Here is a 26791-nt window from a genome sequence, read left to right on the forward strand (position 1 = left end):
CTCCTCAGCAGTGTGCATATACGGTCCCGCCTCGCAAGATTCGAACCCAGGACCTACCAGTCTCGCGCGCAAGCACTTAACCGATAGACCACTGAACCGGCATCCAAAGGTGTTAATGTCTAACTTCAACCGAGACTGGTAGGCCCTGGGTTCGAATCTCGTGGATGCGCACTGATAGGGAGTCCCATAATAAGACGAAACGACCGTCCAGTGCTTCCAGATTTTCCATGGTGATCTAGCTTCAATTGGCTCACGCTTTTAACTATGAAAAAAAGACAGTGTGTGTGTAATTTTACATCCGTCATTTGGCCTTGAGGCAGAATGTAAGCACAAGCCGTGGATAAATCCAGACTCTTAACTTTATGTATTTGTCAGTCGAGTTTCAACTCCGATGCACTTTCATGCAGTTACGTTTGTTAGATTTAATTCTACGATAAGAAGCAAATGAATCGAATTTCTACAAAAGAAAGAGGGTACTGGGTTCGAGTCCCAGAGTGAACATCAACTCTGAGATGCAGGTACATCCAGCTGACGAGTCCCAAATAGGACGAAACGCGCGTCCTGGATTCCACTGCTAGCCACTATCCATCTCTGCTAAAGATAAAACATGTTACTACTTGAATTCAATTAGTATTGTTTGTTTGAATCTTCCTATTGATGTTTAGGACTGCAACTAGTCAGTCTCTATCGGGACTCAGGACTCAGTAGCTGACTGAATAAGGCGATGGTGTTTGATGCGAAAGGTACTGGGTTCGAGTTCCAGAGTGAACATCAACTCTGAGATGTAGGTACATCTAGCTGACGAGTCCCAAATATGACGAGACGCGCATCCTGGATTCCACTGCTAGCCACTATTCATCTTTGCTTACAACCATACTGATTGTTTTTATTAATGCTTTTGACTATTATAATGAGGATTATTACAATTTCTCTTAGTTTTCTACGCGGTAATTAAGAATCAATACTGCAACGAAAAGTATGGTGTCTAATAGGATCATTTGTTTGTTTTTTTTTTCAGCAAATACTGTGTTTGAGGAGGAATTCTGCATTAATCAACGCATCAATAATTATTATCATGAGATGGTGATTGTCGAATCTTATGGCTTTATATCACTAATTGATTTTAATTACACAATCGGTGATAATAAAGAAAGACTGGACAGCTATTTCGTCCTAGTATGGGACTGTTTAGAAGTGTCTTGAAATTTTGACTGATTCTTGTTGATAAACAAATCATCTTCAAAATGATTCTTAGTCATGACATCTCCAACCAACAATCCTGAGTAGTATTAATTCGAACAGTAATATTAAAGATACACTTGGCAAATTAATGTTTGTTAATTTAAAAACAAATGTATTTCTATAACCTAATTGCCTACTCATATATTCATATAAGTTAGAACCACTACGTATGTAAACCAAAAATATGGAAGTATAAGCTGTATATGTTAATATTTTTATTTAACTATGAAGTTTGTTAATACAATTATCTATCTTTTACATAATTTCAACGTGTTAATGTAATCCTCAACACCTGTTTCATTACTTAGTATATTTAAAAGACTTAAAATTATGAATCACCTAGTCAACTAGAAAATTTTGCCCTATTTGGGACTTGTCAGTTGGATGTACCTGCATTTCAGAGTTGATGTTCACTTCGAAACTCGAGCTCGTAACTGTGAGCTTCAAACAACATCTCGTTATCCACTAAGCTACTGAGTCCAGATAGTCACCGTTTTGTGCAATGGGATGGATTTTAACTCATAAATAATGCATGTTTGGAGTTTCTCTTTGCAAAAGTCAGTGGCTATCCAGACTCAAAGGCTAAGTAGATAACGCGATGGAACGTAAAGCAAACGGTACTGTCTCCGAATCCAGGAGTGAACATCGACCCTGGAGTGCAGTTACATCCAGCTGACAAGTCTCAAATAAAACGATACGCGAAACACAATTCATTTCTGCTTAAAAAGGCTTGTGGCTGTTTAACAATACCGAGGTCATCTATACTGGGTACACATATACCAAAATAGATAGATCGCTAGCAGTCGTAAACAGCAATGGGGAGATCCAAACAGCCTATTTATATGTATTAGTATCAGATCTCGAGCCCCTCCCATCATAACAATAATCACATCTCTAAATAGATTAGTTGAAGGCAGAAATCAACAATAAATTGTATTGGTGGATTACTTTGTATTTCAACAGAAAGTTAATAGAATGAAGCAACTAAGGACACAAAGATTTTAGATGAGAATCTATTTAGTACCCGCAATACATCAAAATGATATCTGAATGCACTAATTTTTATGTGACAATTACAAACCTATTTACAGTCAAATTTGTACAGTTTGAACCGAATAATATTTAACACCGGTTAATTGATAATTTAGTATATGAACTTCCGGACACGGGACCTTAAATAACCATATTCGAAATTATCAATAAACGGTGAATTCCCGCCCTTCTTAAATCGTTGGGGAATATAACGATTAGAAGGCAAAAACCTAATCTTCTCTCTAAAAAAAGAAACGAATAATTTTTAATTGCTTTGATGATAAATTTCAGTTTCAGTTTCATTTTGGAAAGGACAGGAGGCTTGATGGCTTGTGTTAGTCCTGGAAATGATGGTCTCTCAGTTGATCCAACTTTCTTTCGAAAGAGTCGACGGATGGAACCTCAACCACGTGCTGAGGTAATGAATTCCACTCGTTGGTGATTCGATGGGAAAGTCGATAGTCAGCTGACAAGTAATTCGTTCTGGGCTTGTGAACTTTTTTGGAATGTCCTCGTAAATTTTCTGTTTTGGAAGACAAGAAAAATGAGGGCGTAATTTAAATAAATTCTTTCCTATTTTAATTATGACGGCAACTCTGGGAGCACAATTTAGAAATGTTCTTATTTTACATACTCTCAAAAACGTTCATTATATTTAAATTAAAATTTTCTTTAATTTTTTCAGAACTATCACTTTCATTTAACCTATATTATGATTCTATCTTTCGAAAAATTTTCTGTCTTCTAATGGACAGTTCATTTTCTACTTTCGAAGTAAGCTATTATGTATTCCAATTTTGAATGTACTATAAACTTATTAGCTTACATGTAGCTCAGAATAATGCTATCATATACAGTATATTAATTACATTCTATAAAATAATTACTTGATTTGTTTAGTTGAATTTGTTAATTGGTTGACATAGCCATTAACAGCTGAACCGATGTATGGATCATGGTTGAAATATTCAAAAGTTTATAGAAATTACTAAGGCTATTGGTTTGTAAAGATTGTTCATTGGAAAGTTAATTCCCATAACATGTCAGATTATTGTAAATAGCTATTGAAAACTTCTCGTTCTATTAGAGTCATGTGCTTACTAGTGACTAACGTCAAGAAGTTTTAATGATAAGCTGTGATTGATGGAGTTTAATCATGTAAGAAGTGAGACAGGTATAACCAACACCAATGGGTGGTGGTCGCACAATATCACTTTAGATGCCAACTTAGTGTCTAGTAATAACATAGCGAAACGTAATATCTGACCGGGGACTCTCTGTACTTGACAGTACTGTCTAGTTAAATTCAGTTCGTAATGTAAATTATTCTCAACTTTGTAGAGGTTTACACGTTGTAACAATACTGGTTAGGATTCGTTGAAAATTTTCATTACATCTACAAATACCCAGAATTGAACCTTTTTAATGATGACTACATAAGTGAGTGAATTATTTATCCTTCTGAACGACATCATCAGCACGTTCAGAAGGACGATGAAAGCTCCACGACCAAACCATCCACCTCAGAGAACAAAACTCCATCAAAATTACTCATCTAAGATTTCCATTATTACTTTAATCCATTTAATTTATTTGTTTTTAATAGACAGATAGTTTCATCACTGTTCTTTGTATGTTTACTTAGATAAATTCAGTATTGTAAAAGTCTTGAGCATATTATTTAACCCTGTTATATCCCGAAGAGAATTATGAATGGTAACTTTTGAGGACTATTTATAGACCAATATGATATGTATATTTCCTATTTTATAATTGCTAAGTAAGTTAACTATTCATATTCATGTTCCTTTTATTATGAGCTTTATCTTGACGCATAGATTATTACCGTATGATTTACCATTCCTGAGTTATACCCAGTCTATTAATTACTGTTCCCCCTTATTCACAGCCACATTTGGTTGAATCTTGTACAAATGTTATTTTCTATTTTATGGTACGATGTAGTCTGTCTGTTTGCTATATAAACTCAGTATGTTTGAGAATAATAATTCATATTGCAGAGGCTGTTATTGGTGTTCTGGATTTAACTGGCTGGGCTGGGCAGATAGCAGGACTGATAAGTACTCTAGACTGCTCATACGACTTTTTTGTATCATTGCTCTGATCAATAATTCATTCCTCTCCAATTGGCGTTCATATATATTAACAGGGCACTCGCATTCAATCGATATAACAACTGACGACAGGGATGGGATCGATATAACGGTATTACTATTCCCAGTTTTTATTATGCTTGAATACTCTTATTCAAAGCCATTATTTTTGTTCAACAATATTAATGATTCTACAAGATAAACAAGTTCAAATGGATCAGGATTACTCGAATGTTGTTAGATTTCTTTTCGGCATAATCTAGAAATACTTAATTTGACTAATAATGATGTTAATGCTTATAGTGACAAAATGGATTTTATGATTAGAACACGTTAACTGTATCAATCTATCTGGATATGAAGAAGTTTGATGATCAAAATCTTCATGATATATGTTCCCATGTTTACAATTGAAAATATAAGTTGGTCGATTAATATCAACCACAAACATAATTCATAAAAGCGTGAGAAAATAATTGGTCAAATTTTCAAAATTCATGTTTTTATAAATTTATTGATAGATTGTAGAGTCGGTTGTTATGCTAAATTCACATAGCTTATTCTAATTTCCGGACAAGCCAATTTATTCGTCTTTCTTAAGTCACATATTAACCTTGTCAATTATTCGTTTATCAACCTTAACTGTTCTTATGTAAGCGTATGTGTGTGTGTTTCTTATCCCATTCATCAAATGTTTGTAACTTATTTTGTTTCGATCCATGCTTGGCTAAATTGAGTCGTCTCTCACACCTTCTCCATCGTGCGTCATTTCACTTCGCTGTCTTCTCTTCGCTTCGTTCCTCTGATTGTCTGTTCAGATCAATGAGTGTACAAAATATAGGCATTCAAATCTTCATTCTCGTATTTACTTGTTTAATTCCGTTATTCACTAACACGAGTTAAGTTGATCATTATATGCGAGGATTGGCGACATGTGTATTTCAATAACAATCATTCATACCATCTAATTGGAATCTGATATTCCAGAGCCACAAAAAGATCTTATTAAATATTATCCTGTTGGAAATTTGTCATATTTAAGTTTCATACTAATCAGTTATCCAATCGATGTTAATTTGTATTACGAATCAGAATGAATCAAGTGTTCATAATAACCCTTGAAATTCCAGTATTATTAAATTATTAAGGCTATAAGTATCTATAATATTTCGAATTTAAAATCTGACAAAGTTATTCAATACTAAACAGATACCTTAATCATTTCAGAAGTTAACTTAAGTAAGTGTTCCTGGTGGGTGGCCAATTGCCTCAATGGGAGAAACAGGGTTAAATAAGTGAGTTAAGCAAGTTTATATAGAATGGAGAGTATGAAAAACTATACATTGATGCAAATATGAATGTGGTAGTTTTTTTCGAAGTCATGTTGGTATATGATAGAAATTTGTAAAAAGATACAGAATTTCTTCTATCATAGATACCAAAACACAATCATTTTATTGAAATCATGAACCGACCAATGTTAGATCCCCCACTGAAAACCTGGAATCACTGAACAGCTGTTTAGTCAAAGTATGAGACTACTCATTAGTGAGCATCCACGACCTCACACCCGAGAATAGATTTAAATGAAGCTCAACAATTTCCATAACCCTACACTTACAATCATTTTAGCCTAACTATGAATATAGGTTGCATCACAACTAAATGGTTATTACAATAAAACATGATCTTACACACACACATACGCACAAAGAGGCATGTATGTTAGATTGGAAACCCAATTACATTTATATATTTTTCATGAAAACATAGCATATTTGAAAGAGGGCTATGCGCAGATTACATTGAAAGCAAAATACTTCAATTTATTTTGATGGAGTTTTGTTCTCTGAACTGAATGGTTTGGTTGTGGAGCTTTCATCGTTCTTCTGAACGACATCAGAACAAGAAAGATGAAAGCTCCACGATCAAACCATCCAGCTCAGAGTGCAAAACTCCATCAAAATCATCCACCTGAGCTACAAGTTTTCTCCACCACTTCAAATTATTACTAACTAATCCCGTTGATAATAAGAATTATACCCAGAGAATTCAATTCTTGTTTCGAATAGCTCAGCTGAATCAGTTCTCTTGTTTCACAATCTATAATTTATGAGATTCGGTTGTGTCAATTATTATTTCTCAATACAAATGACGTTTTAGTTCATTAATTAATTAAAATGTCAATATATCCGCCAAATATATAATAATATGCATCATTTGTATACAAAAATATCCAACTGAGGTAGAATAACTTATCCGATCAAGGAAATGTATAGATGACACAAAACAGCCAACGATACTTCACGTTTGTTTATCTTATTATATTTTAGTTTGCAGAAGCTTTTAAGCTATTATTTTGTTTTATAACTATCTACATGTAAATAGTAACACAAATCAACGTACCTTTTCTTACCAGATTGCTAGTAACTAATATGACTCAAAATAAATTGAAAATCAAGATGTTACTACAATGTAGCCACCAATTAACAAAAAGTTCCCTTTAGAATGTTACTATAATCTAACAAGCTCCGTAGATAAACTTTAATCCTGGAATAAGTGGAATGTATTTTTCTGGTTAATTATTCAACTAATTGTCTGTTCACTATAGGACTTGAAAGTCTATTGTCTGATCTTAGAGTAGTATCATAAGTACATGATACTCGGAAGTTGACAAACAAATTAAGACCTATGACTGGCTGTTAGTATTTTTATGTATTACTAATACAATTTGGTGATGCGGTTTACTAGTGATGATGGTCGTTTTTTGATTATAGTGATATAAGTTTAAATTTATGTGAACTTCTTCAGAATCAGAAATACTATGATTTGTGGACGGCATTTGAGTGACTCTAAAGTGACCTTGAGAAAATTCACCTGCTTATTAGGATCAAAAGAGGGTTATAAATTATTGTAAGGAATCAGGATTAAGATGAAGAGTTAGAAGTAAGGGTTGGGAGTCGGAGATAGGGTTTCCATTACGAACTGACATTAGCTATAATGCCGAAATGCTATTTAACCATGTGGATGAATGAACTTTGTATCGAGATCCAAAACTTTTTATCTTTAATTTCTTTAGTTTCATCTCGAAATCTTATTAGTACTAGTAACATAATCTATATTCCTTGAGTTAAACTATCATATTATTATTATATATCTTTTTTAACGTTGATCATGTTTAAAATAGGCTGTTTACACTTATCTATTACTAAATAATAGACACCATTTTTCTTAACTATTAACAATCCTTGTATAAATTCACTTATTATTATTTGTTTGAATCTTCCCATTGATGTTTAAGACTGCAACTGGTCAGTCTCTAATTGGCATATGTGCATACTATGTGTATGGCGTTTGAAGCGAAAGGTACTGGGTTCGAGTCCCGGAATAAACATCAACTCTGTGATGCAGGTACATCCATCTGACGAGTCCCAAATAGGACGAAACGCGCGTTCTGGATTCCACTGCTAGCCACTATCCATCTTTGTTTGTTTACAATATTTGTATAGTTACACAGATTTTCGAAACAACCCAACTGATAATAATAATATTCTAAACAAGAATCGGATTCACTAACAGAGAGAAAAAGAATTCACGAGAATGAGAAATACTTCATTGTATATATATATAATTATAAACTAACCAATCAAATTAAAGGAAAATAAATAAAAATGCCAACTGTTAAATGATAATAATGGCTATAAAATAACCCTGGATATGTTTCTATCGATTAATTGGTTACTCTTGTAATATTAAAGATTAGAATTAATTTCTATATAATGTAAATATATGTCTGTCTGATATTAGTAACCGTATATTTTCTCTCTGTCATAAGTCTATTATTTCCCTCTTTGTATTTAGTCTTTTTTTTTGATAATAGAAAATTGATTGGCTTTTGTTCTTTCTATTTTCCTCTTCAACAAGGTATATAAGTCATAGTAACAACTATGAAATAAACAGAAATATTGAATAAAATTATATAAATTAGACATGTAACATATTACTTAAATAAAGATATATATATATATGTGTGTTTGTGTGCGTTTCTTCCTTCTAATAAGAAGACGCCATAATTTATATTACTAATGATTTTGGTCGATTATGACTACTCAAAGTAGGGTATAGATTAGTAGTTTATTCATTAGATCAATAATTCATCCTTATATTTACCAAAAAAAACAAACAAAGTATAACAAGTTGTACATTTTATTATTGTCTACAAGTTATAGTGAGTTGAAAGATGTACATTGACAATACAAAACAGGACTTTTTTAATTACAATTTATAAACCAAGTCTTACTTAAAACAAAGATAAAACATGTTACTACTTGAATTCAATTAGTATTGTTTGTTTGAATCTTCCTATTGATGTTTAGGACTGCAACTAGTCAGTCTCTATCGGGACTCAGGACTCAGTAGCTGATTGAATAAGGCGATGGTGTTTGATGCGAAAGGTACTGGGTTCGAGTTCCAGAGTGACCGTCAGCTCTGAGATGTAGGTACATCCAGCTGACGAGTCCCAAATAGGACGAAACGCGCGTTCTGGATTTTACTGCTAACCACTATCCATCTTTGCATACAATGTTACTGCTTGTTTAATCTAACAGGAAATCTAAAGGTATGATTATACTAATTTAACTGATTGAAACGGTCCAGAATTATTATTTATTCCCAGTTATTAACTGGTACAACGTGGTATACTACACATCATAGGAGTAGATTGGGGAAATGCTAAAGGTAACAAAGACATGATATCAGTCCATAAAGTAATTAGATGTTGAGCTGTGTATTGAAAATTTTTGACTTGATAGCTGTTGTGCAACCCTTAATTTATCTCAATCTGTAGTAATGATAATAATACTCGTTTAACTCAGTACTATATGTTTGATAATAATGAAGAATTCTCAGCATCAAAACTGAAATATTCTAATAGAAGTGCCGTTTTATAAGCATTCAACTCGTGAATGCATAGAAAGTTTTGAAGTGATGGTTTATATTCATTCGTAAACGTTTAAGACTGGTTTCGCTTCCATAAGATCAATTTTTATCGACTTATAAACATATGATGTATAAATTCTATTGTAATCGCCTCTTGATTTTGCAAAGGACAGATATAGAGGAAAATATATGAAGCACCGTGATAGTGATTATTGAGCTTGTTAGTAATTAGATTCGCTATAAGTTGTAAACACTTTACGAAAGCGCGTAAACTCATGCAATTGACAAATATATTCTGTTAATTAGAATAACCTTATACTGAAAATTATCATGTGCTCACTAGTGACTAACTTCGAGAGGTTTTTCTTGGAGTTCTAGTAGGAAGCTTTGACCGGTGAAGTTAAACAGTGTCAGACGTGAGGCAGTTACCCACCAAAAACAATGAAAGATAGTCGCGCAATATTGTGAATTGGTTGAGGTTAAACATTGACGCCGATGGATGGTGGCTCATTGGTTTATAGGTTAAGCGTTCGCAGAAGACTGAAGGTCCTGTATTCGAGTCCTATGTGCGGGCTTGTAGATTCGCATTGTTGTGGAGTCACATACTTAGATGAAATGGCCGTCCAGATCTTTAATTGTGTCTAAAATTGATCGGGTCATAATTTCAGTGATATTCAACAATCTTCTCGACTCTGTACTGAAAATCGAAATAAATGAAATAAAAGGAAATCTACATCGATAAACTCAAATTTGGGAAATAAATGACCAAGAAGTTTCATCAGCTCGCCACTGGAAACATTGAACGGAGTGATTTAAGATTAATGTATTTATTTACAGATGAATGATCACAGAATAGTGACCGATGTCCTATTTGTCTTGTAGTGCCGTGCTTCAATAATAGTTCACTTCGATAACCGTTATTATACCAATCCTAACGGTGTATAATATCAGAAGGCAAAATGAAACGGCAACTACATTTTTATTGATGAATGATCCAGACTACCAAGCTGTGGGCACATGAGCAAATGTAAGCGAGCGAAGCAAAGATGATGCATAGTGCAGATGGCCGGGAAGCCAAATCGCTATGAGCAAGCATTACTCAATATTTATAATCAGACAAAAATAAATGACAGACATATGATGAATAGGATACGAAGTGTGCATACATATACGCTCATATAAAAATATAGTCAAGGTTAATAAGCGAATAATTAACAAGATCAAAAGATGACTCAGTGTATAGGTGAATTGGCTTGGCCAGTAACTAGAATGAAGTATATGAGCTTAACATATAAACTGATACTACAGTCTAGAACTGATGGGATTCTATCGATCAGGTGTTATTTGAGCCACTGGTTTAGTTGACTGGACATCATGTGTAGCAAAGCCCTTAGGACTGCAAGCACACGTTGATGCACCTATACAAATAAAGACTAATAGAAATCTAGTCCTGAATATAAACAATGGAATTATTGTAATCATTATTAAATGTTGTGTCTAATTAGAGGTCGCATTTATGAGACAATGTTTGACAGTAAAATTACGTTTCCTAAGGACATTTTCCTACTGTATATATACGCTTGAGTTATGCGCTTGTTAGCTCGTGCGTCCAACTGCTTATGGAATATACTTTCCCCTCAGCTAAAGCTGGTCTTCTCCCTCCAGTTACCAGGGCTGTGACGCAGTGAGTAGCTTGTCTTGTCATGTTGTGTGTTGCTGAACCTTCGTTCCGTTGGCAGATTTTAGGTGATCTCGTATTCTTCTCTAACGTAGAAAATCTTTAGGTGGAATTCATCAGCAGAGAGTAAATATGTTGTGTTCTTATTAGACAATATTTTTTAGATTTACTATTACAGACTCACCTTTTATATAATTAGACTTTATATCATATATATATATATATATATATATATATATATATATATATATATATATATATATATATATAGATAGATAGATAGATAGATAGATAGATAGATAGATAGATAGATAATAGTTTGGTCATAGACAGCTAATTAATTATACTACAGTAAAATATGTGAACCTTTGAATTTCGAATTATCCATTGAATAATTTGATATGTACGGTGAACTGTAAATATTGCTTTTGTTTCCGCATACGATTGTGTGTTTGCATTTTTAAAGAATCTTCCAATTTGACTTAGCTACTATCAGTTTAGAATTTAAAGAAATTCTATTTTTTTTCCCTGGTTTGAAACATAGGCTTTATCATAGGATGGATGATATGTGTCTAGCAGTGGAATCCAGAATGCGCGTTTTGTTCTATTTGGGACTGATCAAATTTAAGTCAAAATAGCAGCAACGGGATAATTCATACTATTTTAACTTCTATAGGATTTATTATTTGTCTTTAGAATCATTTAGTACTCAAAAAAATGAATTATACTAACAGGTTGATCTTAACTACACCATTATTGAAAAACACTAGTCGTCAGACGGCTATTACTGACTAGAATAAAACTCCTAAATATTGTATATCCACACTTCCATAAGGAATCAGAATACTAGGACCTACAATCTTTTGGACTGCTGAGTTGGCATTTAATTATTCTCATTTATAACTTGGGTCAGATCATGGTATTGCATGATAATCAGTTCTTGCTATGGATGATACTGATCTCACCCTGGCATGATTGAAAGTCAATGGTTATCGAGTCTCTCCAGACCTTCTAGATATTTTGTCACACTTGAGTACCAATGACCAGATAAACTTTACGAATTTTCTTGTAAATTCTGATCATAACAATTTCAGTTAGCATCATAAACTATATGACAATTCCATTTCATTATCTAATGATAAAACCTATGTACATTACGTTAATTTTCCATCTGATGTTCTAATTATTATTGAAATGAGAATCTATACGTAGGTATAAAAATAATATTAGTATGGTTAATTGCACAATATATTCAAATTTGTTCATATTACTTTTCTTTTTGATTGCTTATTAGTAGTGTGGATACAGTCCCGCGAATGCCCTGGTACGTCCGAGAGTGGGGAGAGTCCGCTCTACCTCTCCAAATGCTCTCACACGGCCACGCGTATACAGACTCTGACAGGGAAGTCCTACTCACTGCCTTCTCATGGCGGAGTGTTATTGTTTACGAAATTAAGAGGACGAAATGCGAATGTCCGGTGCTTTAACTGGGCTGGTGGACACGGAAAGTCCATCTAGGGGAGTTGGAAAACCCTGATTCCAAACCAATGGTGCACATGGGCCCCAGTATCCTGAGGGAACAAATGGCGTATGAATCAATCGTTGGTCACCGACTACCATGGGACTGAATCTCCTTACGATGCTCCACTGCCTTGTGTATCAGATCTTTAGGTCGAAGGCTCCGGGTGTGGCCCCCTAAGAAAATCACCTACTTCAGTCTGGGCAGCCAGGCAGTATCACAGCCCTCACACAAATCAAATGAGATTTGTGTGGCGCATATATATCTAGTGCCCCTTTGTACCAATATTTATGTGTTTAAATAAATAAATACAATCAACGAAATAATCATTTTAAAATTCAATTTCTAATGAAAATACACACATAAATTATACGAATATAATCTTGTATATGATCATGGAGAAATTAGTCATTTTTATTGAATTAAACAATTTGAAGAGAAGAAAGAAAGAAAGAAAAAAGAATTAAAATGTCCACAATTGATTATTCACTTTGAATGAGTGAACATGAAGTATTTAAACAATGAGTCATAACTGCGCCTGTAGCTCCTCCGGGGGCTACTGCCGATCCCAAGCCCGGATAAAGGAGGAGGGTTGGGCATGAATTTAGCTATCCCATCCCGTAAGTAAGTAAGTAAGTAGGTGAACAATAAGTTATGATTGTTGGTTTATCGTTGAACATTGAAATATATAATTCAAAGTAATTTTGATAATGATTACTTAAAAAACTTTCAGTGTGTATGCATTAGAAAAAAAAGTCAATAAAACACAAATGCCGCAATATCTAAATATGCATAATGATTACTTTAATTATGTTTAACTTTGGTTGCTTAGTAATCTGTATCAGTAATAACAATGAAATAATCACTTTAATATTACATTCATGGTTAAAAGCAAACATTTAAATTAATTTAATGGTATTTGAAATTAATTGATATAGCAAAGATACTCGATAAAGAGTGGTTTTAGTAATTTTAAACTCCTCACGAACAATAAATTCCAAAAGAGATAAAGAGTATTTGGAATGAAAAATTGGATGAGACCGTGGTTTATGGACAACCTTTGAGCAACGCTAGTTATCATAAGAAGTCTACCTACTAACTATGACTGAATGAGGGTTATAAAGCAGTTTGAAGGATAAGGATTATGAACTACAGGGTTAGGAATTAGGTTTATGGTTTACATCACGAACTGAAATCAACTAAAATGATCAAACGCTATTTAGACAAATGAATGCATGAACTTCGCGCCAAAATACAAGACCTGTTCTTTTAAATCTGATTGGTTCGTCCATAAATTATAGTCTCGTCAAAAATCGTTTTCAACGACAACTTTTCCTTCAGTCTGTACATATTATAAATCTATAATTACTGTATTTATTAAAATAAAAAAATATTGAAGTATGGATGTAAACATTTTGATTGAATTGATAAGTAAGCAAGTAATAGATTTCATGATGACGTCTTAAAATGGCTAATAGAAACTTTAAATCTTCTCAAATGGCATAACTGTTGTGGCTTTGCTTCGTTAACCGATCACCTATGTAACCGTCATCATATAAATCTCAACGGTGTTTGAAATAAGAAGCGGAAACTACAGCCGATTAGTGGATAGCGCAGATCACAAAGCTATAAACACATCAAGCGAATTTGGAGCAGAGAAGAGAATATGTATACATGAGAGCAAATACAGAGGCAAATCTATAGTCAAGTTGCATAAGGGCATAGCAAAGGCTAATAATAGGATTTGAGTACATACATACACATGAGGAAGAGAATGAATCATCGAGCGGTATTAAAACTATCAACATTTTAGCTAGAGTCTGTCATGTGATCTAGTGATCATAACAGTACAAAGTAATAGACGAATTAAATTCATTTAGTATTGTTTGTTCGAATCTTCCCATCGATTTCTTAGGACTGCAACCGGTCAGTCTCTGCTTACCATAATAGACGAATTGTTACTGTTCTGATAACATTATCTGTTAGGTTAATAAAAGGGCTTAACCAAAATTAACCATAATCGAAACTGGTTGTTGATATTTGCTAAATAACTTTAAACGTCTTTAAAACGTGATCATCATGAAACCTGTCATTTTCATCACAGTAAATTGATTAATTCCACCTGAACGTTTAGGTGCTTACTTTGGAAGTTTTAATCAAATGAAATACGATGATTATGGATTTATGACTTGTACAGATAGAAAAAAAATTAGTTTTGAAAACAATTTTTTGATTTCTTTGAATATATACTCACTTAATGGAACTAGTGTCTAGCTTCAAGATGAATTTCTTGGGGTTCACGCGCGAGACCGAAGGTCCTGGGGTCGAGTTTCGCATGCGGGATTATGAATAAGCACCACTGAGGAGTCCCATACTAGAAAGGAACGGTCGTCTAGTACTTCCAGGTTTCCTATAGTGGTCTAGCTTTAATCGACTCATGAATTCAATTATTAAATTACTACAATCTCTGCAAAAACCCCTTTCTGATATATATATTAACCTAACAGATTATTTTAACTATTTCCTAGATAAGATGTTTACAATTACCTATCCATAAGGTTTGTACTGATATATTTTGTAATATCAAATAATGAAACTGTTCTAGCTTATAAGCAAAGATGGATAGTGGCTAGCAGTGGAATCCAGGACGCGCGTTTCGTCATATGTGGGACTCGTCAGCTGGATGTACCTGCATCTCGGAGTTGATGTTCAATCTGGAACTCGAACCCAGTACCTTTCGCTTCAAACGCCATCGCATTATCCACTCAGCTACTGAGTCCTGATAGCCACTTGCTTGTGCAATGGGGTGAAGTTTAAATTCAATTAGTATTGTTTGTTTGAATCTTCCCATTGATGTTTAGGACTGCAACTGGTCAGTCTCTAATTGGCATATGTGCATACTGTGCTTATTGCCTCGATATAGCCTTAATTCACAAGCATGGTAAGCAAAGATGTTATAGCTTATCTTAGTTTTCTATTCGAATAAAAGAAATTGTGTTCTATCTAAGAGTCAGTTATACAAATGTTGATTGATTTACCGAATAGTATTTCAATTACCTACTCACCTAATATTTTTAATGGCTAAGCATTGAGATATAAATGCTCATTAAGTTTATTATCATTCATTTATATAATTTCAATAGTTACCAATATAAACAGATTGAGAATAAATTAAACTGTATATTCAGCACATGTTAATGGAAGCTTTAAATACTAAAAATAGTTATTATAGGACTAGGAATTCATGGTACCATTACTGTTTAGCTGGGTATATGCTCATCATTATTAATTAATTAGTACAACTTAATTCCTGAATTTCTAATGAGATGTAGTAACTTATTGAATTGATCAATATCATAAGTGATATAAATAGTAATGACGACACTTAATAGTAGTTGATGAATATGGTGAACTGACTGTAATTATTTTTTTTAAAAAGATCCATTTGATTTCAGTTTGTTAATCTAGTACTATAATTTACTATGAGATTCGAAATGAATTTGTATGGAGTTTCAAATCAAAATGAAACACTCGTTCAATGCTTTATAGTTTTCAGTAATCTCTTAAGCGATGTTAAACTGTAACAAAGGTTACCATTAAATCATATCAAACTAGATAGAAGAAAAAATTAGTGTTGAAAACAATTTTTTGTTTTCTTTGAATATATACCGACTTAATGAAACTAGTGCCTAGCTTTAAGATGAATCCCCTGGGGTTCGCGCGCGAGACCGAAAGTCCTGGGAACGAGTCCCGCATGCGGGATTACATTTATTATCATAATACTGTATAATTGATATCAGTATTATAGATGGGGATTCATTAGAAGAAATATTATAAAGGAAAGTACCATTTTTTTTTATAGAATGAAAGTTAGAACAACACATGTAAGCGAACAATTGTTTTCAATTAGATCGTCATCAGGCTTTACTCTAATATACATGAATATTTATACGAAAATGTTAGACCAATCAAGGCAATTTGAGTCAATAATCACAATGAAATAGAATACGTCATCGAGCATAATAGGTAAAAGTACAAGTTGACAGTGGGAAGACAGGTGTACTGATAGTAGTAAGAATAGTAAATTACGATAACAAAAGTCTTATCAATAGTTAAACTTAGGAAATAAGAGGTCAAACGTGGGTAAATAGACTAGAATAACAACCAAAAAACATTGAAATCATTACGTAATAAGAAGCATATAATTAATTAGATAGTGAAGAATACAAACGGAAAGAGGCAGAAAATTACAAACAAATGATAACAAAATTTTAAAAAAAAGAAGTCATTTGCTAAGTTATGTTCGGCCATGGAAGGGATAAGGGGGGTTACAAATTTCTTCTATACACATAAATTGGCGTTGAATGTACGTATTCCTATGGCTTCTGCTATATGAAGGAGACGGGAACGAACTCCGTTGGGTAATGATGGAGGTATACAATAGATCACTCGAAATGATTTCGATTTATCTACATTATGATGACTATCAATTACATGGGCCAAGATAGAACTGCGTATTGTTTTTATCTGGCCCTTCCCGAACTATACTGGTAGATGTTCACTCATTCGTTGGTTAAGTCGCCTAGTAGTACGTCCGATATAGCTATCTCCACAGGAGCAGCTGAACTTATAAATGCACATAAAGGAGAATGAAAGTTGTAGAACCAATTTATACCTAATAATTCTGTGAGATTTAACGTTTTTTACTGCTAACATAGTATAAAATTGGAATGATAAATCTATCAGTTTGACAATTATTTCTATGATATTGTGAAGGTCTTTTGTAAAAAAAATAATACAGCATTGATACTAAAATGACTGAATGAATAATGATTTGAATTGTATAGTTTCATATGTCTATTTAATGAGAATTTGTTGTTATATATAGAATCACTTACTACTGTAAGTGAAGTTAAGGTCAATCAATAACAAAACTGATAATCTCATTATTAAATATCATCCTGTATAAGATGTAATATCATACTGTTACTTCACTAGGTTTATGTTTTAGATCAAGTATGCTCTTAACTATTATTAGGTTTTAGGTTGAATGAAATATTCATCAGTGTTTTCAGTACTCTTCAACATTAATTTGAAAACAAACTCAGTAAGCTGATTATATTTACTGTTAGTTAGCATTAAAATCCTTTCAACTCATATAAGTTAGTTGAATGAAGTGTGGTGTTTGTATGAACCGATGATTCTTATGTATTGATGACTGTTTTGCTTTTGAATCCCAAATACAATACATTCGTATGTGTTCACCTAATAAATTGCGTTGTTTCTGGGATTACTAGTTTATACTATACTTCAAATACTCTTAAATACCATATTAGGTTGAATCCTTGTCGATGTATTCAATATCTGTTACTTTAATGAAGTACGATAACCATTTGTGGTGTATTGAATGTTAGTCGTTAATAAGATTTAAGTCACTATGTTGTTGATTTTCAGCATTGAAATTCTCTACTGATCAGCAAACAGTGGTTATCCCTAAAATGTTAAGTAAACTGATTTACTTATTTGATTAATCCATTTAGTGGAAAAAAATTTTGTGAGTTTTTGATGGACGAACTAGAAAGTTACAGCAATCAATACGTTGCATCAGAAACCATATGAGAATGAAGTGAAAATAATAAAACTGCTAAGACTGTTTAAATGATTATTGGGATTACATAGTATTTTAATTCGGGTTCTATATAAATGTTGTAGATAAAACTAAATGCCTATTTCAATTGTTTCTATTTATTTTCAGGTTTTCTAACGACTGTTGTTGAGCTTTGACTCGCAGCCAATTCCAAAGCAGATAAGAATGGAGTTTGTAAAGAGATTTCAAATAGACGACGAAGGTATCACTGCATTGAACCTAATAGGCTAACACGGGATTTCACACGTAACTCAACACTCAAAAGTCCCAGACTATAACTTCAGATTATTCTTACAACTAACATTAATAAAATCGTACACTTCAACTTGATATTTCACCAACCTAAAGGGAGCTACTGTGATAAATCGAATTACATGAATTAGTGATCATCAGTCAACACTCCTCTAAACGTCAGTAATTTGTACAGAGAAATTGAATTCAGAAGTTGCCTCAATACTGCTAGAAAAATGTGGTGTTAACTAAAGTACGTCGTGTAAAGATGGACGGTGGCTAACAGTGGAGTTCAGGTTGCCCGTTTTGCTTTGGACTCGCGTAAGATGGGTGTACCTGCATCCCAGAACTCGGACCAAGTACTGTTCTCCTCAAAAATAATCGCGTCATTTACTTAGCTGGATTTCACTGTTAGCAACCATTCATCTCTGCTTAGAAATTCTAATGACTGAATAGCGATATCGGGGCTATCTGTTCAGAATGTACATATGCCAGAAGAGACTGATCAGTTGAGGTCGTAAACATCAATGGGAGGATTCAAAAAATCAATATATATGAATTAAGTTGTGTACATTTGACAGGAATGGTATTTCTAGAGATTGTTGATAGAAGTTATTCCACCTACATCTGTAGAGAAAAATAATGTGAATTGACGTACATCTAACTTCTAAAGACATTTATTTAAAAAAGTTAATATACAAAAAAGGCGGCTGTAAAATCACCTTGTACTGAAATGTCATAACTCGCCAAACAAGCAGATACAAATAAAACCACACATTTTTTTGTGTGGAAAGAACATACATAAATTGCATAGTTAAAATCTGGAAATCAAATATGTACGGCTTAATAATAACGTGGGTGGATAAAATTAAGGTCAAAGAAACAGATTAGTCATTCTTAACTGAAATACTATTTTTTTCCCTTTAACTGTATATTAGTACATTAATCGTTATCACTTTTCAGAATCTAGTATCTAAGACTCATGTTTCAGACTTGATTCTCATGCAAATGAACGTATAGTTGCTTGGTCATGGGTGTATTTGTATTAGGTATACTACATAATTCACACTATTCAAAACGATTCACTTTCTAAAGCACAGATGTATAGTGAGGTTTTTATATGATTGATCAGAATTTTCAAACTATCTTTGTTTTACTTCAGCTAATGAATAAACTATTTCGATTTTCATAGTTGAAAGCGTGAGCCAATTGAAGCTAGACCACCGTGGAAAACCTGGACGGCCGTTTCGTCCTATTGTGGGACTTTTCAGCTGTGCGCATCCACAATCCTGCACTCGCATCCCATAATAGGACGAAACGGCCGTCCAGTGCCTCAGGTTTTCCATGGTGGTCTAGCTTCAAATGACTCACGCTTTCAACTATGAAAATACTAAATCTCCACAAAACCCCTTCTGATAATTAATATTTCGATTTTACAGAATTAAATTAGTTTTCTGGAATATTGGTTTGAACAATTAAAATATCCTGACTGAATATTGAATACAGTTTGTTCATTAAGAAGTTGATAAGTGATAGTTCATAAAAAAGTGGTGTTCAATACCGCGAAATTCATTGCTAAACAAACCAATATTCCATCGCCTGTATCAACTAATATCAGACAAAACTTAAAATACTGCCATATGTGATCAATCCAATTATGAGATGTAAACACTTATTAGTGAATTAACTTGATTGGTATAAATTTGAATTAGACCCAGTTGAAATAATATATTGATATTGCTTGTTAAACACAACCATTTTAAACTTGCCATTAACTCGTATCATTGTCAAGGCTACATATGTTCAATCTTATTTGGGGTTCGTCTGATATTAGTCTACACTTTTATTATAGTTTACAAGAGTTGTTTATGATAATAAACAAGATACTATTTGATTTAGTAGATAAAATTGTTACGTTTTTAGCGATGAACTTGAGGTAAAAACATTAACATACAGTAACATCCAGATGACGAAATCCTCACACAAATCGAATGAGATTTGTGTGGCGCATATTTATCTGGTGCTTCCTTGTACCAATATTTATGTGTTTAAATAAATAAATAAAAATAAGATGACGAAATCTAAATGGGATTAGATATGCTTTTTATATTTAATTACCTGTTACGAACAAAAATATGAAATATTCGTTTATAGGAACTCAGATTTAACTGAGCTAATAACATTGAATCAACTAACTCTGATACAAAATACCATAAAATTCATTGCTCATGCAGAAACCACTCTGTCCTAATCTACCCAAAACAGAGTCAGAAAGATTGACCGAGTAGTTTATGTTATTCAAATCCAAAAACTTACGTTATTATAGACATAAAGTGCAAGATGGTAACATATTATAAGTAATAATTTCCATTCAGGACACAGTAGTAAATTTTTGTTGTGAGGTTGACTACCTATTATATAATTAGTTAACTGTAATTCATAAAAGGCAAAAGACGTCGCGACGGTCGATTCAATGTAACGCTTACAATAAGCATAGGATAAAAATACCATGAAGCAGTTGTTTAAAAAACACACAGTAAATAAACAAAATAACTCCGCCTGGAGTTCTTTTAGGATTACTGACAATCCCATTTCTGCATATAGAAGGAGGGTTAAAAGTGAGGTTAGCAAGCCCAACCCGTTAGGAAAAAATTGCTAAAAAACCCTAACAAACTAATATTTTAACCATTTAAACTCTTTCCTGAGAGTTGAACGGTATTCGTATAAAACAATTATGTAGCCTCATGGTGAAAGCTAAGATTCTTTGGAAGCCAAGAGGATGATACACCTCCCTACAACCAGAGCAACAATTAATATAAGTACATGGAATGTCCGGACAATGTAGAAGACCAAGTAGACCATTCAAACAGCTGTGAAAATAAAAATGATACAACGTGAAGGTGCTTGAAATAAGTAAAACCGATTGGACACAATCTGGACAGAAAAGACTATCTACAAGAGAGGTAGTGTTGTATTCTGGTTACGAAGAAAATGACTCACACAAACAAGGAGTTACACTGATACTCTCCAAGGAAGCATGAAAAACGCTAACAGAATCGAAATCTCATGGGTACACAATCATCAAACCATTCTTTAAAACAAAGAAGGAAGGGATTAAAGTAAATATTATCTAGAAGTAGATAAATTCAGAGTACGTGTTGAATATACAAACCGAACCACTCTTGATGGAGAAGCACTGGGGTAGGTAAAACTTTCACATAACTAGCAAGAATTATCGATAACCAGGAAGGATCTGATACAGATGTGAATGAATTGATAGTGAAAGCAGGAGCAGCATTCCTAGAATTGAAGGACATATGGAGCTTAAAATAACTGTCAGCTAATACCAAAGTCAGAATTTTATGTACAAACGTCGAAACGGTTTTATCGTACGGAGCCTAAAGTTGGAGAACTACAACCATCATCGATGAGGTACATATATTTATAAACAATTGTTTACTCATAAGACTCCATATCCGTTGGCCGAACACTATTAACAAAGACCTACTGTGACGGAGGGCAATCCAACTTTCAGCCGAAGAGGAAATTAGGAAAACACTCTGGAGGTGGATAGGTTATATATTGCGGAAATCATCAAACTTCATCATAAGGCAAGCTCTAGTTTAGAATCGTTAAAACAGAAGGGAAAAAAATGCAAAACCAAAAACAAATTGTACCGGGAATTAGAGCCAGATATAAAAAGGATAAATAAAACTTGGCAACAACTAGAAAGGGAAGCTGTTTTTTTGTTGTTGAAAATAATCATTTCACATTGTTTAAGTGAAACTCTCAATTGATTCAAATTAAATAATTTCATGGTATCCGTTAAAATTAGTTGAATAAATCATAGTAATTTAATCAAAAATAAGAAATGTTTTAGGTCATCAATGTATAATTCAAGTTCAAATGTAAACGAGACAGTTTCTATGTTCTAATAATCATTCATTTAGACTTTTAATGGTTTTCCATAAAAATCTTATGAAAAAATGGGATTGTAAAGACTTATTGAAAAACGAACTTGCATGTTTATACGTATTGGTTGTTTGAATTTCTCATTGATGTTTAGGACTAAAACTGTTCAGTTTTTTTGGCATACGTGCCTCCTGTACGGATTCCCGCCATATTACCGTTAATACACAAGGATTTTAAGAAGAGATGGATGATCACTAGCAATAGAATCCAGGATACGCATTCGTCTTATTCGATATAAGCTACCTTAATGTACCTGCATCCTACGACTGACATCTACTCCGGGACTCGAACCCAGGACCGTTCTCTTCAAACGACATTACGTTGTTCAATTAACCTACTTTGTATGTCGTAATATCAGGTGGTTGAAGGTAGTCAGCAGGAAACCCTGTGCCTGAGTTTCATACTAGATGGAACTCATCAACAATGATGCTCCTTGTGGGACTCAAGACCACGTCACCCAACTGCATAGTCAGGGATGTTACCATTGAGTCTTTTAGACTACTGGCAACACCGAGGCTTGATCTGTAGAATCTGATCAATACTGAAGGGATAGATATCGGTCATCATTCACTTCACTTTTTGAACTAGAAATATGACTCAGTTGCATTGTAGTAATACTTCTAGTAATACTGTAGTGAATGAGAACACCAGTGTGGACAACTAAAAACGTTTCAAAATCACAGGACTTCTTAGTGAAATCTGAGTACCATATAGTAAATACTTCATTTGAAAAATATCAATCGATTGTCTCGGACTTGATTGTTCCTTTGTTTCCAAACCAATCACTCTCTGTTCTCGTCCTCTTCTCTTTGATCTTCTTAGCCTTCTGACACCAGGTATTGCACTTTGCATTGATACTTATATCCGTCGACATCAGTAGCGCACACCACAATACTAATTATGACAATTTTTTCTAACAAGTCATGAACAATCTTTTGATATTTTTTTGTTCTTTCAGATGTTCCCAATGTTTATTGCGTGACTAACAATTCATCGTCGGGTAAAATACAACTGATGATTACCACTTAAATAGCTTACCATTATTATTCATAAAAATAATTCATTTTGTTGATAAACATTTGCTAAAAGTGTACAATATGATAAAGTGATAGACATCAATGAAAGCCCAGATGTTAAACCGACTACCTCAGGTAATTTGAGTTTTACTTCATAATCGTTCCTCTGGGTCGTGAACTTTTTCATTATGAAGCTAGTCCCACAATGTACATACTCATTATTTTATCCTAGTTTAAATAGATATTTGTATATATCAGATATGATTGGAGCTCAAAATACCGGCAGTTATTTTAAGAGGACTGAACACTAATGCTTAGACTTGAACATTAGTCTATCTCAATACACTCCGTAAGTAAACATAAACCATAAGATCCGAACGCTTCTCAGCAACCACTAATCATTTGACTGTCAAAGTGAAATACACCCGGCATCGAATTCCATACCTGACTCATTAATGTTCTAGGAACGTTTATGAATACCTTCCCATTCAGTCTTTCTAAACCATATTTCCAAGACTAAGTCTTTCTTTTTATCATTGCAACTACATTGTCTTGGTCTCGTTTATTTTCATCTCGTTCTACTAACCAGTTATGGGAACCTGGGCCAATCCATATGTGCCAGGCTCTATTTTGGTATCTGTTTAGCCAGTTTACGCTCACATGTGAATCGTCGTTTCTTTTCACAGCGTAATTAGACAATAGTAACAAGTTTCTTTAATAGTCAACTTGCTGCTTTGGGATATGTCTAAGTAATTTTTCTGATGAACACTAAGCTTGTAACAACAAAGGACCTATACTTCTATCAAGCAGTATTGATGTCGCTAGTATCCTTGCAGCACCGCACACGTATTATTTGTACGATTGAGTTAACGGAGACCGAGTTAAAGGGGAAGATATCATTACTAAAATTCCATAGAACCACCACTAAAATGGCTTTAAACATGGTTATCCACTACCATTGGAACCTAAACTGACACGCATGAGTGACAAGTATCAAGTTGTTTTGTTTGCAGACTGATCTGATAGGTGATCGACTTGATGTCAATCAAATACAATGAGTTGAGTGCGATGCATACCACTAGTGTATGAGGTACGTCTAAGTTATGAATTTATTGTCAGCTAAATGAGTAAACAACACAGTTTAATCTCATAAATGAATCTCAAAAAGATTAGAGCACTTTGACTTAATGCGGTAAAATTTCATGGTGTAAAGCGACAACACTTATCATCATAGTCTCCTGACTTATTATTTTTCATCAAGATAAAGGAACTAAGAGAGAATACGTACTTCAGACATGAGCATTTATGTTAGTCGGGAGTATAAGGGTCATTATACTGGAGATTTTCCTCTCCGTGACCAGTTATAATTCGGCTCAGATGTGTACCACAAAACTGAAATGTAGGTTATAGGTGTCAATAGTAGGAATTGTTAAGTCGGTTATTAATAATCAACGTAGGATTTGGCACAAATTAGCATGAGTCTGAGATGTTGCGCCGCGTCGGCACAGAGATTGATAAGAACTCAGTCAAGAAGTAGAACCTGGCACCCATGTACATCACCTTAAGTTGTCATACCTAATTTGGACAGAGATGAGATTGTCAAGTTAAATACTAGAATAGTAGAGGTAGTAACAGTGTCAGTGGTAATAAGAAAGGTTAGACATCGAAGACACAGTTCGGAAAAATAAAACCCAGTGAAATAAAAACGACAGTGACGAAGAATTTGGTGGAAGACAAAGAACGGATGTACATGCGTCATTGCAAACGTTTTTGAGCCAAGCCATTCAAATTCTCTAACCACTATGTTAATCACGCAAACCAGGTAATCTATACATATTAACATGGCTCTGTTCAATTGTCAGTGACTTTATATGATGCCATGTTTTGCTTTAGCAACCCTTAGCTTTCTACAACTTCTATATCAGAAAATATCGTCCATCGACGGAGGCGATGGTTGGGGATACATAATATCTTGACCATCACAGGCGATGAAGACTTATTACCTCATTAATCGACTTGTCATCTGTACCTATTACCTTATCCTTAACACAGACACTGGTTGCTCGGTAGTCCCAAAATACATGAGCAATGATTCGAAGACGCTCATGATCGAATACTAGAAGGCTACGGATATCCTTTATTCTTAATGGTCATGCTTCGAATCCATAAAGTAGGACAAAGCGAACTGCTGCATATTAAACTCGCCCTGTTATTGGAAGATGGATAACTCGCCTAGGCTACAAGGGACGCCAGTTGATAAAAGCCAATCGGGCCTCCTGAATATTTGCCGAGATTTCGTCAGACTCCAATCCACCAGGATTGATGAGGCTGCCAATATAAGTGAAGCAGTCGATAACCTCATCTACTTTACTCCCTACCATTAATTCAGACGCTGACACAAACCGATCTTGGAGTAGCATTTTAAAGCTAAAGGGAGGAAACCGCATCCCAAGCAAGTTTGCAGTGCTGCTTAAGGTGGTTAGAAAACTGCATTTTGTCACCAGAAAGAACCATATTATCTGTGTATTCTAAGTCACCAAGTGAATCTTCTGGTAAAAGACCAATTCTTGATGTCAGACGATACAAGTGTTATCTCTAAGTGTGTCTATGACGAATTTAAATCAAAATAGGGAAAGCGGATAGACCTGATGGACAGTTTCGATGACAGCTTGTCATAAGCTGACTCAACCTGGAGTATTCAAGTAGAAAGCCTGTACAAGGTTGATGTACTTCTTTAGTATACCCTCTAACGACAAATGATGCAATAGGAACTCTCAGTCAATGGAGTTGAGTGGTACCTTGAGGTCAAGGAATATCATTGTGGCCGTACGTCGAAAAGTATGTCTGTGTTCCAGGACCTGAAGTAGGGCGAATATTTTGTTCAGATCAAAGATCGGCCTAGTTTTCTTGTCACGGACCTTAGTCAAGCGCCCGAAGATTTTTGAAGCTAATATTCTAGACACTAGAACGTCAGTCTGTAATTCATTTGTGGTTGTCACAAGAGAATGTCATGGCAATAAAAGTGGATCAATGTCTCGGAAAAGTATGTAGGACCATCAACCCACCTTCGTACACAACCATTTGTTTTTTTATTTCAAACATAACTTTCAGGTCTACCTAGTTTTCTTACAAATGCTAACTACTTTTTTATCGGATGCACTACAATTACGAGTCAGTGAAGAACAGACCCATTTCTTCTTATCAGATAGATTGAATTCTAAAGTGCAATAATGTTTTGGCACCTTTTAGACCTATCCGTTTTTAGATTTATCGTTTACTCGCTCCGCACTTTAACTTTATAATTCCGTTTAAAAATATTATTATTAAGTTGACCAGACACAAAATAAGTTTAAAAAGCCTTAGTAGGACCCCAAATAAGCATTAGAAAACAGCAGAAAAGTT

At 34.0% G+C, this 26791-nt stretch overlaps 2 non-coding genes across 2 annotated transcripts; one reads left to right on the plus strand and one right to left on the minus strand.

Annotated features, from left to right (window-relative positions):
* The first annotated feature begins 497 nt into the window (after nt 1–497).
* Smp_tRNA_00470_Gln_TTG.1.1 lies at nt 498–563 on the plus strand. The gene has a single exon. It is a non-coding gene (tRNA).
* A 14666-nt stretch (nt 564–15229) lies between these two features.
* Smp_tRNA_01260_Pseudo_TTG.1.1 lies at nt 15230–15301 on the minus strand. Its single transcript has one exon. It is a non-coding gene (tRNA).
* Between the last annotated feature and the right edge of the window lie 11490 nt (nt 15302–26791).

This window comes from Schistosoma mansoni (assembly GCF_000237925.1).
Source record: "Schistosoma mansoni, WGS project CABG00000000 data, chromosome 2 unplaced supercontig 0171, strain Puerto Rico, whole genome shotgun sequence".
In the NCBI taxonomy this organism is placed as follows: Eukaryota; Metazoa; Platyhelminthes; class Trematoda; order Strigeidida; family Schistosomatidae; genus Schistosoma; species Schistosoma mansoni.